At 41.4% G+C, this 13,152-nt stretch overlaps 1 protein-coding gene across 1 annotated transcript in view; it reads left to right on the top strand.

Annotated features, from left to right (window-relative positions):
• Positions 1–13,152, top strand: part of LOC121283785 (B-cell CLL/lymphoma 9 protein-like) — a 366,978-nt gene that overhangs the window by 33,103 nt on the left and 320,723 nt on the right.

Genomic DNA, 13,152 nt, shown 5'->3' with positions numbered 1-13,152 from the left:
AAGAATGAACTCCAGAAATGCCCAGGGTATGATTAATCAGTGTTTTAGATGCGATTCAAAATACCGTTATGCATTAAATTGTCCTAAACAATATAATGTGTTTGAAATTAAACATGAGCCAGAAGACTCAGAAGAAGAAGATGGAGATATTGACCAAATAGAGGGCATTGTATTAGTCACAGAAAGTTTCAGCCTGGCGATGAATGTCTTGGTGGCAGAGCCCTTCAACTGTGCAGCGCTAGGTTATGAATGCACGTCCACAGTCTGTGGAATAGACTGGTTAAAATGTTACTTGGACTCCTTAAATGACAGGGACCGGTTAAAGAATTTGTGAGTTCCAGCAGTTTTAGAATTGGAGATGATAATATCCTAAAATCTGTAAGATAGCTGGAGTCAATCATTTCATCAGCACAGATATAGTGTCTACTGAAGTACCATTACTGTTGTACAGACCATCAATAAAAGAAGCGCAAATGAAGCTGGACATGGAAAAGGACAAGCCCATTGTATTTGGAAAACCTGTGGATTTATAATTTACACAATCTGGACCCTACTGTATTCTTTTAGTGAAACCTAACCTTTCTACAAAGGAGATTAAAGAAGTATTATTAGTGTCAGGGGACAGGAATTTGAAAGACCAAAAAAATAAATTGTGTTGAAATTACATTGGCAGTTTGCCCACCCTTCTTTGCAAAGATTAATAATTTTGCTAAGGGATGCAGGAAAAAGGGATGGAGAGTACACTAAATTTAGAGGAGATAAGCGATACCTGTGATATCTGTAAGAAATACAGAAGGACACCATCATGGCCGATAGTGAGTCTACCTTTAGCGAGGGATTTCAATGAAGTTGTGGCGATGGATTTCAAGATGTGGGATAAAACAGCATTTTTATTTTACATTTCGTAGATTTGGCAACAAGGTTTAGCCAGTTGACAATCATATACAGTAAAGAAAATAAAATAATTGTGGATCCGATAATGGAGAAGTGGATAGGAACTGGATTGGGACCACCAGCGAAATTCCTTACTGATAATGGGGGTGGGAGGAAGCTGTGGTAGGAGTTTGCTAATGATGAGTTCCAGGATATGTGCGAAAACATTGAATATAATAGCTATGAATACTGCAGCTGAAAGCCCCTTTAGTAACGGAGTGCGTGAAAGGAATCATGCAGTTATAGATGAGATGCTTCATAAAATATTGGCAGATAGACCAAGGTGTAACTTAACATCAGCTCTAGGATGGGCTGTCTATGCCAAGAATTCACTGCAGGTGGTCGGGGGCTACAGTCCATATCAGTTGGTTTTTGGTAGAAACACAAACATTCCTTCAGTCCTGAATGATCACCCCCCAGCTTGGGAGGGATCTACCTTTTCTGAGCATTTAAATGCAGTACATGTGGGTAGAAGAGCATTCCTTAAAGCCGAAGTTTCAGAAAGAATTTGGCAAGTTCTAAGACACCAATGTACGTCTATTGGAAACTATTTTTAATCAAGGGGACATGGTATACCACAAAAGAGATGTATTGGATGAGGGGAAAAGCCCAGGAAAGATTATAGGTGAAGGTAGTAAAACAGTCATTTTACAACATGGGAACCAGACTATTCAGGTACACTCATCAAGGTTAGTTGGCGCAGACTACAAATTTGCGGGTTCAGAAAGTGTTGTAGGAAGGGATGAGGAACCATGTGCTTCTCATGCCCAAATGTTGCATGATTGTGAGGACCAGGTAGCTGAAATTGACAGGGTATTTGATGATGGAGACAGTATTTCAGATGAAGATGAGATAATTTGTCCCAGAGGACAACTGAAAGCTGACACTAACGTTATGTACTTGCCAGAAGGGGCCAGTCAATGGTGGGATCCAACGATTGTAGGTAGAGCAGGGAAGGCCACTTAAAAATATAAAAACTGGTTAAATGTATGAGGTAAAGGACAGGAGGATTGGGAACATGAAATACAAAAATGGAAGGCATGGAAATGCAGCATCAGTTCAGACAGTGGGTCTGGGAGTGAACATGCCTCAAGGAAGAAATTGTGAACTGTTGAAAGAACACCTAGAAATGAGAGAGGGAAGTCAAACAGTAACAGTCTGGGGTGTGATAGAAGGCAGGATAGAGGGCATAGATTAACAAGGTCAAGGAATATGGCACAGCCTGATAACGCTACAAGGAGCAGAAGCCCATGTGATCGAGACCTTCAAACAAGTGAATAAAGGATGCCAAACAGCAAGAACTACATAGTTGGAAAGAATTTGGGGTATGCACAGAGATGCCAGATAGGGGACAACCAGCTCTGTTTCAAGGATGGATATGCACGGAAAAGGTGCTTCCTAATGGCACTTATAAAACTAAAGCCAGGCTAGCGGCACGAGGGTTTGAAGAAAACTTGGATGACCAGGATATAAGAGTAGATTCACCTACAGCAGAGAAAGTTATGCTGAAGATCTTTTTAGCTTTATTAGCTACAAATGCTTGGGAATGTAAGTCCATTGATATTAAAGCTACTTTTTGCAGGGACACCAACTTCAAAGAGAAGTTTTTCTCCATCCACCAAAAGAGGTGCCAAACGCAGAAGGAAGTTTCTGGAAGCTAAATAAATGTGTATACGGTTTAAATGATATCTCCAGAGTTTGGTATTTCTCAGTGAGGTCAGTTTTGTTAAAGTTGGGCTGTCTTCAGTTGAAAGCAGACCCAGCAATGTTTTATTGGCACCATGAAGGGAAACTTGCAGGCATCATAAAGACGATTTTGTATGTAGATGATTTTTTGTGGTAGTGGCGAATTTGAAACAGTTGTCATTAATGGGCTCAGAAAAGAGTTTAAAATTGGAAGTCAGGCTCTTGGTGCATTGGATTGGAAATCGGGCAGAGCAGATCACACTTCATTTTACATCAGCTATCCTACTTGGAGAACATCAATCCCACTGCAATTAGTCATGGTGGGGCCTCCTAAAAAGATGGAGCAGTTTCTGCCATGGAAAAAGAGGAACTCAGAAGTCTAATTGGGCAATTCAAATGGTTAGGCAAACAAACAAGGCAGTTTTGATGTTTTGGAATTGAGCACTAAAATGAAAAAGGTTGGAGAAATCATTTGGACAAACAAAGCATTGACAAAATTAAAAATGGAGTAGTGTGTTTTGAAATTCCCATCTTTGGCTGATGTTAGAAAAATGAAACTGAGATGCCAGATAGGGGACAACCAGCTCTGTCTCATGGATGGATATGCACAGAAAAGGTGCTTCCTAATGGCACTTATAAAACTAAAGCCAGGCTAGCTTTAGAGGGTTTGAAGAAAACTTGGATGACCAGGATATAAGAGTAGATTCACCTACAGCAGAGAAAGTTATGCTGAAGATCTTTTTAGCTTTATTAGCTACAAATGCTTGGGAATGTAAGTCCATTGATATTAAAGCTACTTTTTGCAGGGACACCAACTTCAGAGAGAAGTTTTTCTCCATCCACCAAAAGAGGATGTGATGGATTTTCAAGTATGGGAGGATTTATAATATTTCTCATGGAGGAGAAAGGCAAATGCTGCCCTTTGGCATGGGAATCTAAAAAGATACAAAGAGTTGTAAAAGGTACGTTAGCAGCGGAGACTTTCACCCTTGTTGAGGTGCTAGATTTGGCATTCTTTGTATCAAAGATACTGGCAGAAGTTTTAAATGGAAAAGGGTATTCAGGAACGGTATCTATTGAATGTCCTACAGATAATAAGTCGCTTTGGGAAAATGTTCAATCTACAAAGTGCATTAAGGAGAAGAGATTATGAATTGACATTGCAAGCTTAAAACAGATGCTGGAGAATAGGAAGAATAATCCAAGATCAAATGAATTGAAAGCAGCTACCAAATGACTGCTTCACCAAATGAGGAGCAAGCTCCAAGAAGTTATTAGAGATCCTCAAAGAGGGCCATCTTTTTTAAAGAAAAAATACTCATTTTGTGCGGACAAATCTATACACGTGTTCATTTTTAAGGAGGGGAATAAGGTCAATTCATTGAATGAAAAAATATATATTAATGTTGTTCTTACCATTATTTTTTTGTGTGATGATATAAACTTAGGGGTTACTTTCTTTGTAAGAAGAGGGGAATCTGTTAGGGAAGGAAACAGTTAAAGAAGTTCAATTGCTAATTATTAGGTTGTTTAACTAAGTACCATTTGGTTGTATAAAAGGGATAACAGCTGAGATGAGTTATTGGGGATGGAGAGTTTTATGATGAGCAATAAAACTCTTTCTGAAGGAGTCTGTCTAGGTTTTGGTCTTCATTTCTAAACAACTATTGGAACTTAATGCTTCTTGCTGATCTCCACCAGAAAGCTGCAGAATGTCTGAAGAGCACAAAAAGAAAATGTGGAATGTACCAAAGTATTAGAGTTCTGCCTGACAGGTTGTTCTAAATATAGTCCTATGGACCAGCTCCTCGGTAAATACTACGAACAGACACTTAACCATAGTGGATGACCCCTTGGTTTTTGATCACTGCCTGGTCATTCCTAAGTCCATGCGAGAAGAGATCCCCCACAGGCTCCATGGTGGCCACCTGGGGATTGCAAAATGCAGTGAATGAGCACTGCAATCTGTGTGTGGCCAAGCATTCCACAGGCTAAGTAAGATTTTCTTCTTTCTTGTCGCACCTGCAGAATTAACAGCCAGACACCCACATGACCCCTAGTAGCATCCTGCTTCCCTGACAGACCTTGGCAGAAACTGAAGCTTGATTATCAGAGCAAAATATACCTTGTTGCTGTAGATTACTATTCCAGATGGTTGGAAGTGGTCAGATTCCACACCACCACAGCTGAGTCAATAATCAGGGTGCCACAGACCATATTCTACACGCACTGATTTCCCAACGAAATCATCTCAGATAACGGTCCACAATTTGCCAATGACCACTTTAGGAAATTAGCCAACACTGAAATCATCCATCTCACCAGTTCTCCTCTTCATCCACAAGCCAATGGAAAGACTGAATGATTGAGTGGTGAGGGTGATAAAGACCCTAATCACCAAGAATTCTGACTGGCATTCAGCCCTGTTGCATTGCTGAGCTATACCTCCAGCTAATGGATTCTCACCAGCTAAACTGCTCATGGGCTGACATCTTAAGACTTAGGCTCCTCTGCTGCCAAGGAACCTCCAACCTAATGTTAACCCTGCTGACCATAAAAGGGTGAGAGGCAGGGAAACTGGCCTCCATGAGAAGCAACAACATTGGTACAACTCCAGACATAGGGACAATACACTAGCCTCCTTAACCCTGTCCAGGGGGTTTGGATTTGGGATTGTAAATCAGAAAGTGTGCTCTTTAAAGAACGGACCGCTCACAGCCATACCTGATCCAAACACCATATGGACTTTCCAGTGCAATAGGAGAGCCTTGATTTCATTAAAGGGGCCAAAACTGTTCACAGTATCCTAGGTGTGGTCGAACTAGTGCCTTGTTTAGGTTTAGCAAGATTTCCCTATTTTTATACTCCATTCTCTTAGAAATAAAGGCCAACATTCCATTTGCCTTCCCTATTACCTGCTGAGCTTATATGCTAGCTTTTTGGAATTATTGCATGAGGACTCCCAAATCCCTCTGAGCTACAGCTTTCTGCAGTCTTTCTCTGTATAAATAATAGTCAACTCCTCTATTCTTCCTGCCAAATGCATAATTTATTCCATCTGCCAAGTTTTTTCCCATTCACTTAACCTCTCTATATCCCTCTGTAGACTCTTTGTGTATCATCACTACTTTCCTTCCCACCTATTTTTGTGTCATCTGAAAACAATAATACATTCACTTCCCTCATCTAAGTCATTAATATATATTATAAATGGGGAGGTGGTGGCATAGTGCTATTGTCACAGGGCTGGTACCCAGGAACCCAGGTAATGTTCTGGGGACTTGGATTCGAATCCCACCATGGCAGATGATGGAACTTGAACTCAATAAAAATCTGGAATTAAAAGTCTGATGACCACAAAATCATTGCCGATTGTTGTAAAAACCCATCTGCTTCACTAATGTCCTTTAAGGAAGGAAATCTACCATCCTTATCTGGCCTACATGTGACTCCAGATCCACAGCACCATCATTGATACTGAACAAGGGCAATTAGGGATGGGCAATAAATGCTGCTGGCTGGGCTAGCGACACCCACATTCTAGCAATGAATAAAAACAATAATTGTGGTCCCAGCACAACATTCCATTTGCCCTATGGCACTCCACTAGCGCCATCCTGAAAATGCCCCCCTTATCCCAACTCTCTGTCTTCTATTAGTTAGCCAATCCTCTATATATTAGCCTATTTATGCCAATTTACTACCCCCAACACCATGGACTCTTACCTTATTAAGCAGCCTTATTTGCGGTACCTTAAATGCTTTTTGGAAATCCAAATATATGACATCTAATGTATGACCCCTTTATCTATCCTGCTCAAAGAACTCTAATAAATTTGTCAGACATGATTTCCCCTTCATGAAGCTATGTTGACTCTGCTTGATTCTATTATGTATTTCTAAATGCACTACTATTGCATCCTTTATAATAGACTGTAACATTTTCCCAATGATAGATGTTAAGCTAACTGACCTATAGTTAACTGTTTTTTGTCTCCCTCCCTTTTTGAATAAGTTTTCCAATCTTCTGGTACTTCTCTAGAATGTAAAGATTCTTGGAAGATTACTACCAGTGCATCCACTATTTATGTAGTTACTTCCTTTAATATCCTAGGATGCAACCCATCAGGTCCAGGTGATTTATTGGCTTTTAGCCCCATTAGTTTCCGTAGCACTTTTTCTCTAGTGATTGTTACTGTATTTATTTCCTCCCCCAACTTTTGCCCCTTGATTATTTAGTACTTTTGGAATGCTAACAGTGTCATCCACCATGAAGACTGATGCAAAGTGTTTATTCAACTCCTCTGTCATTTCCTGTTTCCCAATATTATTTCCCTAGCCTCATTCTCGAAGGGGCCTATGTTCACTTTGGCCTTTCTCTTCCTTTTTATATATTTAAAGAAGCTCTTACTGTCCTTTTTTATATTACTTGTTTGTTTACCCTTTATTTTCTCTCTATTTTTTTTTGGTCACCTTTTGTTGTTTTTTAAAACTTTCCCAATCCTTTGGCTTACCACTAATCTTTGCCACATCGTATGTTTTTTCTTTCAATTTGATATTAACCTTAACTTCCTTGGTTAACCATGATTGGTTTATCCCCTTCCCAGAATCCTTGTTCCTCACTGGGATATGTCTTTGTTGTGAGCCTTGAACTATTTTCTTAAACATCTGCTACTGTTCATCAACTGTCCTTTCTGCTAAACTCCTTTTCCAGTACACTCCAGCCAACTCTGCCCTCATTCCTTTGTAAATGCCCTTATTTAAGTTTAGCACAGTTGTTTCCAACTCAAGTTTCTCACTCTTAAGCTAAACTTTACGATGTTATGGTCACTGTTTCCTCGGGGATCTTTTACTCTGGGATAGTTTATTAAACCTACCTCATTACACATTACCAGGTCCAAAGTAGCCTGATCCCTACTTGTAGCCACAACATATTGTTCCAGGAAACTGTCCCAAGTACACTTAATGAATTCTTAAACGTGACTACCTCTGCCAATTTGATTTTCCCAATGTATATGAAGATGAAAGTCACCCATGATTAATGTACTACCTTTTTTACATGCCTCATTACCTCCTGATTTAGCCTCTGTTCTACAGTATAACTACTGTTAGGGGACCTAAAGATTGCTCCCACCAGTGTCTTCCCCTTGTTATTTCTTACCTCCATCCACATGGATTCTGCATCTTCCGATCCAAGATAATTTCTTGCTATCATAATTATTCCATATTGGTACTAACAAAGCTATCCCACCACCCTTTCCTTCCTGCCTGTCCTTTCAAAAAGTCACATACCCCTGAATATTTAGTTCCCAGCTTTGATCTCCTTGTAACCATGTATCTGCAATGGCCATAAGATCATGCCCATTAACCGCTATTTGTGCCATTAATTCATTTATTTTGTTCCAAATACTAATTGCATTTAAGTAATGAGCCATTAATTTTGCCTTTTTACCATTTTTTCCCCCTTTGACCCTATTTGCTGTTTTTTTAATGTTTGTACACTCTATCCCTTTCTGTCACACTCTGGGTGTCATTACCTAAATAACTCCCCTGCAAAGCTGCCATATCTTTTTGCTTTGTAAGCCTACGTATCCTCTCTCCAGAGCCTTCCCCCTTTCTATTTAGTTGAGAGCCCTCTCTACATCTCTAGGCATTTGATTAGCCAGGACACTGGTCCCAGCATGGTTTAAGTGAAGCCCGTTCCACCGGAACAGCTCCTTTTACCCCAGTACTGGTGCCAGTGCCCCATGAACTGAAACCCATCCCTCCCACACCAACCTTAGAGACACACATTTAACTTAGATTATTACTTTGGAGGTTCTGCTTTTTAATTTAGCTCCTAGCCATTCAAATTCTTTCAGCAGAACCTCCTTTCTAATCTTATGAATGTCATTGGTACCAACATGGACAACAACAATTGGATCCTTCCCCTCCTGCTCCAAGTTCCTCTCCAACCCCTTGCAGGCAACACAGTCTTCAGGACTCATGCTCACGGCTGCAGAGAACAGTATCTATCCCCCTAATTATACTATGCTCCTATTTACTGCCGCCACTTGAATGGCTCTCTGTACCATGGTGCCGTGGTCAGTTTGCTTATCCTCGTTGCAGTCCCTGCTCTTGTCCACACAGCTTGCAAGAACCTCGTAACTGTTGGACAGTTGCAGGGGTTGAGGCTCCTTGAACGTCCGCATACCTGCTTAACCTGCAGTCACACCATCCTGCCCCTGATCACAGACCAAATTTGAATTAATTAATCTGAGGGGTGTGACTGCCTCTTGGAGTAAAGTGTCCAGGTAGCTTTCCCCCTCCCTGATGTGACGCAATGTCTGCAGCTCAGACTTCAGCTCCTTAACTCGGCTCCAAAGTTCCTCGAGCTGCAAACACATACTATAAGTGTGTTCATTCTGGATCAAACTGGTGTCCAGCAGCTCACACATGCTGCTGCAGCAACAACACATCACCTGTCCTGCCATTGCTATCATATTTTATTTAATTTATTAATTAGTTACTCCACTATCCCTGTTCTTTCCACTTTAGTGTAATTTTTTTTAACACACCAGTATCAATTTTATGCTTAAGTTATTTTTAGGAAAAGAGAAGAAAAAGACTTGAGACCTAAACACAAACTAAAGACCTTACTTTTTCTTTAAAGACTAGAAATACTCACCAATCCTATTCCCCAATCAGCTGCTTTCCCTGCACTTGCATCATTCTCTCCACGCTCTTTAATAGACTCTTGTCTCTCTCTCCGCGCTCTTTAATTGACTCTCGTGTCCCTCTCTCTGTGCCCTTTAATGGACTCTCGTGTCTCTCTCTCTCCACGCTTGTTAATGGACTCTCGCCTCTCTCTCTCTCTCTCTCTCTCCCTCTCTCTGCATTCTTTAATGGACTCCTGTCTCTCTCTCTCTCTCTCTCCACGCTCTTTAATGGACTCTCGTCTCTCTTTCTCTCTCCACATATCCACATATTGTTCTATTCCTTCTGCCTAATTTACTTACCTAGCTTCCCCTTCAATGTGGGTAATCTCAAGCACTCCATTTGGTTAAGAGTTCACATTCTCATCACTCTTTGAGCAAATTAATTCTAAGATAATATAAAATGTAATCTATAATCTGATGCCGGTGTACTCTATAATAGCTACAAAACAGGTTTTTGGTGTAATCCCCACTACTGAATCGGAACACATAAACTAGGCAGCCACTTCAAGTACATTACTGAGGAAGTGCTTCATTGTAGGGGAATTGTTAAACTGGTGCATTTAAATTTTACTCTGAATATCATTCGAATAAAAAGTGTTTTTAGCACCTGTTCAGTTATTTTTAGGAAAAGAGAAGAAAAAGACTTCTTTTGACTATGCAAAACAAAGCATTTGATATATGTAAAATACTGCGGTTGCTGGATTTGAAACAACTTCAGAAAATGCTGGAGAAACTCAGCAGGTTGAACAGCATCCTTGAAGAGAAGAAACAGAGTTAACATTTCGAGTCCGTATGGCTCTTCAGAGCTAAAGAGAAGTAAAAATGTGATGAAATTTATATTGTTTAATGGGGGTGGAGCAGGTGAAGCTGTGTAGAAGGCCAGCAATAGATGGGGGCAAAGGAGAGATTGTCAAAGATGTCATGAACAGAAGGACAAAGGGGTGTTAATGCTAGTGATACTGACTAAAGGAGGTGCTGATGGTGGCATTAAGATCAGAAAGCAGAATGTGATAATATCAGGACAAGCGTAAGCACTGTGGAAAGAGCAACATGAACAAGTGACAGACGGGCCTTGTGGGGGTGGGGTTGGGGGACAGTTGTGAGAAAAAGATTGAAAATAGGATAAAAGGGAGGGATAAAACAATGAATAAAAATGAAAATAAATAAAAATAAAAATAAGTGGATGAAAAATAATAATAAAAAATGGAAATGAATACTGAAAAAATGGGATAAAAAAGGGGTAAGGATGGAAGAGAGAGTTCATGATTTGAAGTTGTTAAATTCAGTGTTAAGTCTGGAAGGCTGTAAAGTGCCTAGTCGAAAGATGAGGTGCTGTTCCTCCAGTTTGCGTTGGACTTCACTAGAACATTGCAACAGCCAAGGATGGACATGTGGGCATGAGAGCAGGGTGGTGTGTTGAAATGGCAAGCGACAGGAAGGTCTGGGTCATGCTTGTGGACAGACTGAAGGTGTTCCACAAAGCGGTCACCCAGTCTGCGTTTAGTCTCTCCAATGTAGAGGAAACCGCATTGGGAGCAGTGAATGCAGTAGACTAAATTGAAGGAGGTGCAAGTGAAGCGCTGCTTCAGTGAGAAGGGAGAAGGTAAAGGAGCAAGTGTTGCAACTTCTGCAATTGCATGGGAAGGTACAGTGGGAGGGGGATTAGGTGTTGGGGGTGATGGAGGAGTGGACCAGGGGGTTCCAGAGGGAATGGTTCTGACGGAATGCCAGCAGGCAGTTTGTAGGGAAGATGTGTTTTGTGGTGCATCATGCTGGATTTGAATGTGGAGGCTGATGACGTGAAATGTGAGGACAAGGGGCACCCTTTCATTGTTCTGGGAGGGATAAGAAGGTGTGAGGGCAGAGGCGTGGGAGTTGGGTCGGACACAGTTGAGGGCCCTATCAACCACAGTTGGAGGGAAACTTCAGTTCAGGAAGAAGGAAGACATGTCAGTTGAGCCGTTTTGGAAAGTGACATCATCAGAACAGATGTGATGGAGGTGAGAGAATGGGGTGGAGTCCTTACAGGAAGCGGGGTGTGAGGAACTGTAGTTGACGTAGCTCTAGGAGTCGGTAGGCTTGTAATGAATATTGATGGACAGTCGATCACTCGAAATTGAGACAGAGAGGTCAAAGAAGAGAAGGGAAGTGTCAGAGATGGACCATGTGAAGATGATGGAGGGGTGGAAATTGGAAGCAAAATTGATACATTTTTCCAGGCCCAGATGAGATCATGAAGCAGCACTGAAACAGTTGTCGATGTACCGAGAAAAGAGTTGTGGGAGGGGGCCTGAGTAGGACTGGAACAAGGAACGTTCCACATACCCCATAAAGAGACAGGCATAACTGGGACCCATGTGGGTACTCATAGCCACACCTTTTATTTGGAGGAAGTGAGACAAGTTTAAGGAGAAATTGTTCAGTGAGAGAACAAGTTCAACCAGGTGGAGGAGAGTGGTGGTGGATGGGGATTGTTCAGGCCTCTGTTCAAGGAAAAAGCAGAGAGCCCTCAGACCATCCTGCTGGGCATGGAGGTGTAGAGGGATTGGATGTCCATAGTGAACAGGAAGCGCATAGGGACAGGGAACTGGAAATTATTGATATGACATAGGGCATCAGAGGAATCGCAGTTGTAGGTGGAAAGAGACTGGACAAGGGGAGAGAGAACAGACTTAAGATAGGAAGAAATCAGTTCCGTGGGACAGGAATAGGCTGACCCGATCAGTCTACCGGGACAGTCCTGTTTGGGGATTTTGGGGAGGAGGTAGAAGTGGGCTGCCCAGGGGAGACTGAGGTTGGAAGCTGTGGAAGGAAGATCAGGCACTTTACAGCCTTCCAGACTTAACATTAAGTTCAACAACTTCAGACATGAACACTCTCCTCCATCCTCACCCCTTTTTTATCCCCTTTTTTCAATATTCATTTCCATTTTTTATTTTTATCCACTTATCTTTATATTTATTTATTTTCATTTTTATTCATTGTTTTATCCCCACTTTTTATCCTATTTTCAATCTTTTTCCCACAACCATCCCCTCCCCCCAATCCCACAAGTACCGTCTTTTACTTATTCATGGCGCTCTTTCCACAGTGCTTACCCTTGTCCTGACATTATCACATTCTGCTTTTTTATCTTAATGCGACCATCAGCACCTCCTTTAGCCCTTACCACTACCATTAACACCCCTTTGTCCTTTTGTTCATGACATCTTTAGCAATCTCTCCTTTGCTCCCACCTATCGCTGGTCTTCTATCCAGCTACACTTGCTCCACTCCCGTTAAATAGTATAAATTTCATTGCATTTCCATTTCTCTTTAGCTCTGAAGAAAAGTCATATGGACTCGAAATGTTAACTCTTTTTCTCTCCACAGATGCTGAGTTTTTCCAGCATTTTCTGTTTTTGTTTCAAAGCATTTGATATATTTTTTAAAGAATCAAGATTTTTTATAAAGATAAATGCAAGTTTGAAGTTAGTATTCTCTAGAATATGAGCCAAAGAACATTGATTGTAATGGCACAAATATAAAGCACAACATTAAATGTTTATGAAGAATTTACTCTTTGAACATAGCAATGATGTCGTATAGGCCTGAATTTTTGATCGTCGGGCGTCCACGATCAGCAGGCCTGGAAGCGGACGGGAAATAGGCCTCTAGCCGCGATCGGCCCCCAACTGCGATTTCATGTTGGCTGGCCAATTAACGGCCACCCAGCATGAAACGCGCGCTGAGAAATGCAGGCGGGGGCGTGAAGAGGGCGGGTGCTGACCTATCTGAGGATGTGGGTGAGCACTTCTAGTGAGCTCCCTGAAGGCAGCCAGCTGCCCTAGGGAGC

This window comes from Carcharodon carcharias, chromosome 11, assembly GCF_017639515.1.
Source record: "Carcharodon carcharias isolate sCarCar2 chromosome 11, sCarCar2.pri, whole genome shotgun sequence".
In the NCBI taxonomy this organism is placed as follows: Eukaryota; Metazoa; Chordata; class Chondrichthyes; order Lamniformes; family Lamnidae; genus Carcharodon; species Carcharodon carcharias.
Note: the sequence above shows the minus strand (reverse complement) of the source record. Positions and strands in the feature narration are given on the sequence as shown.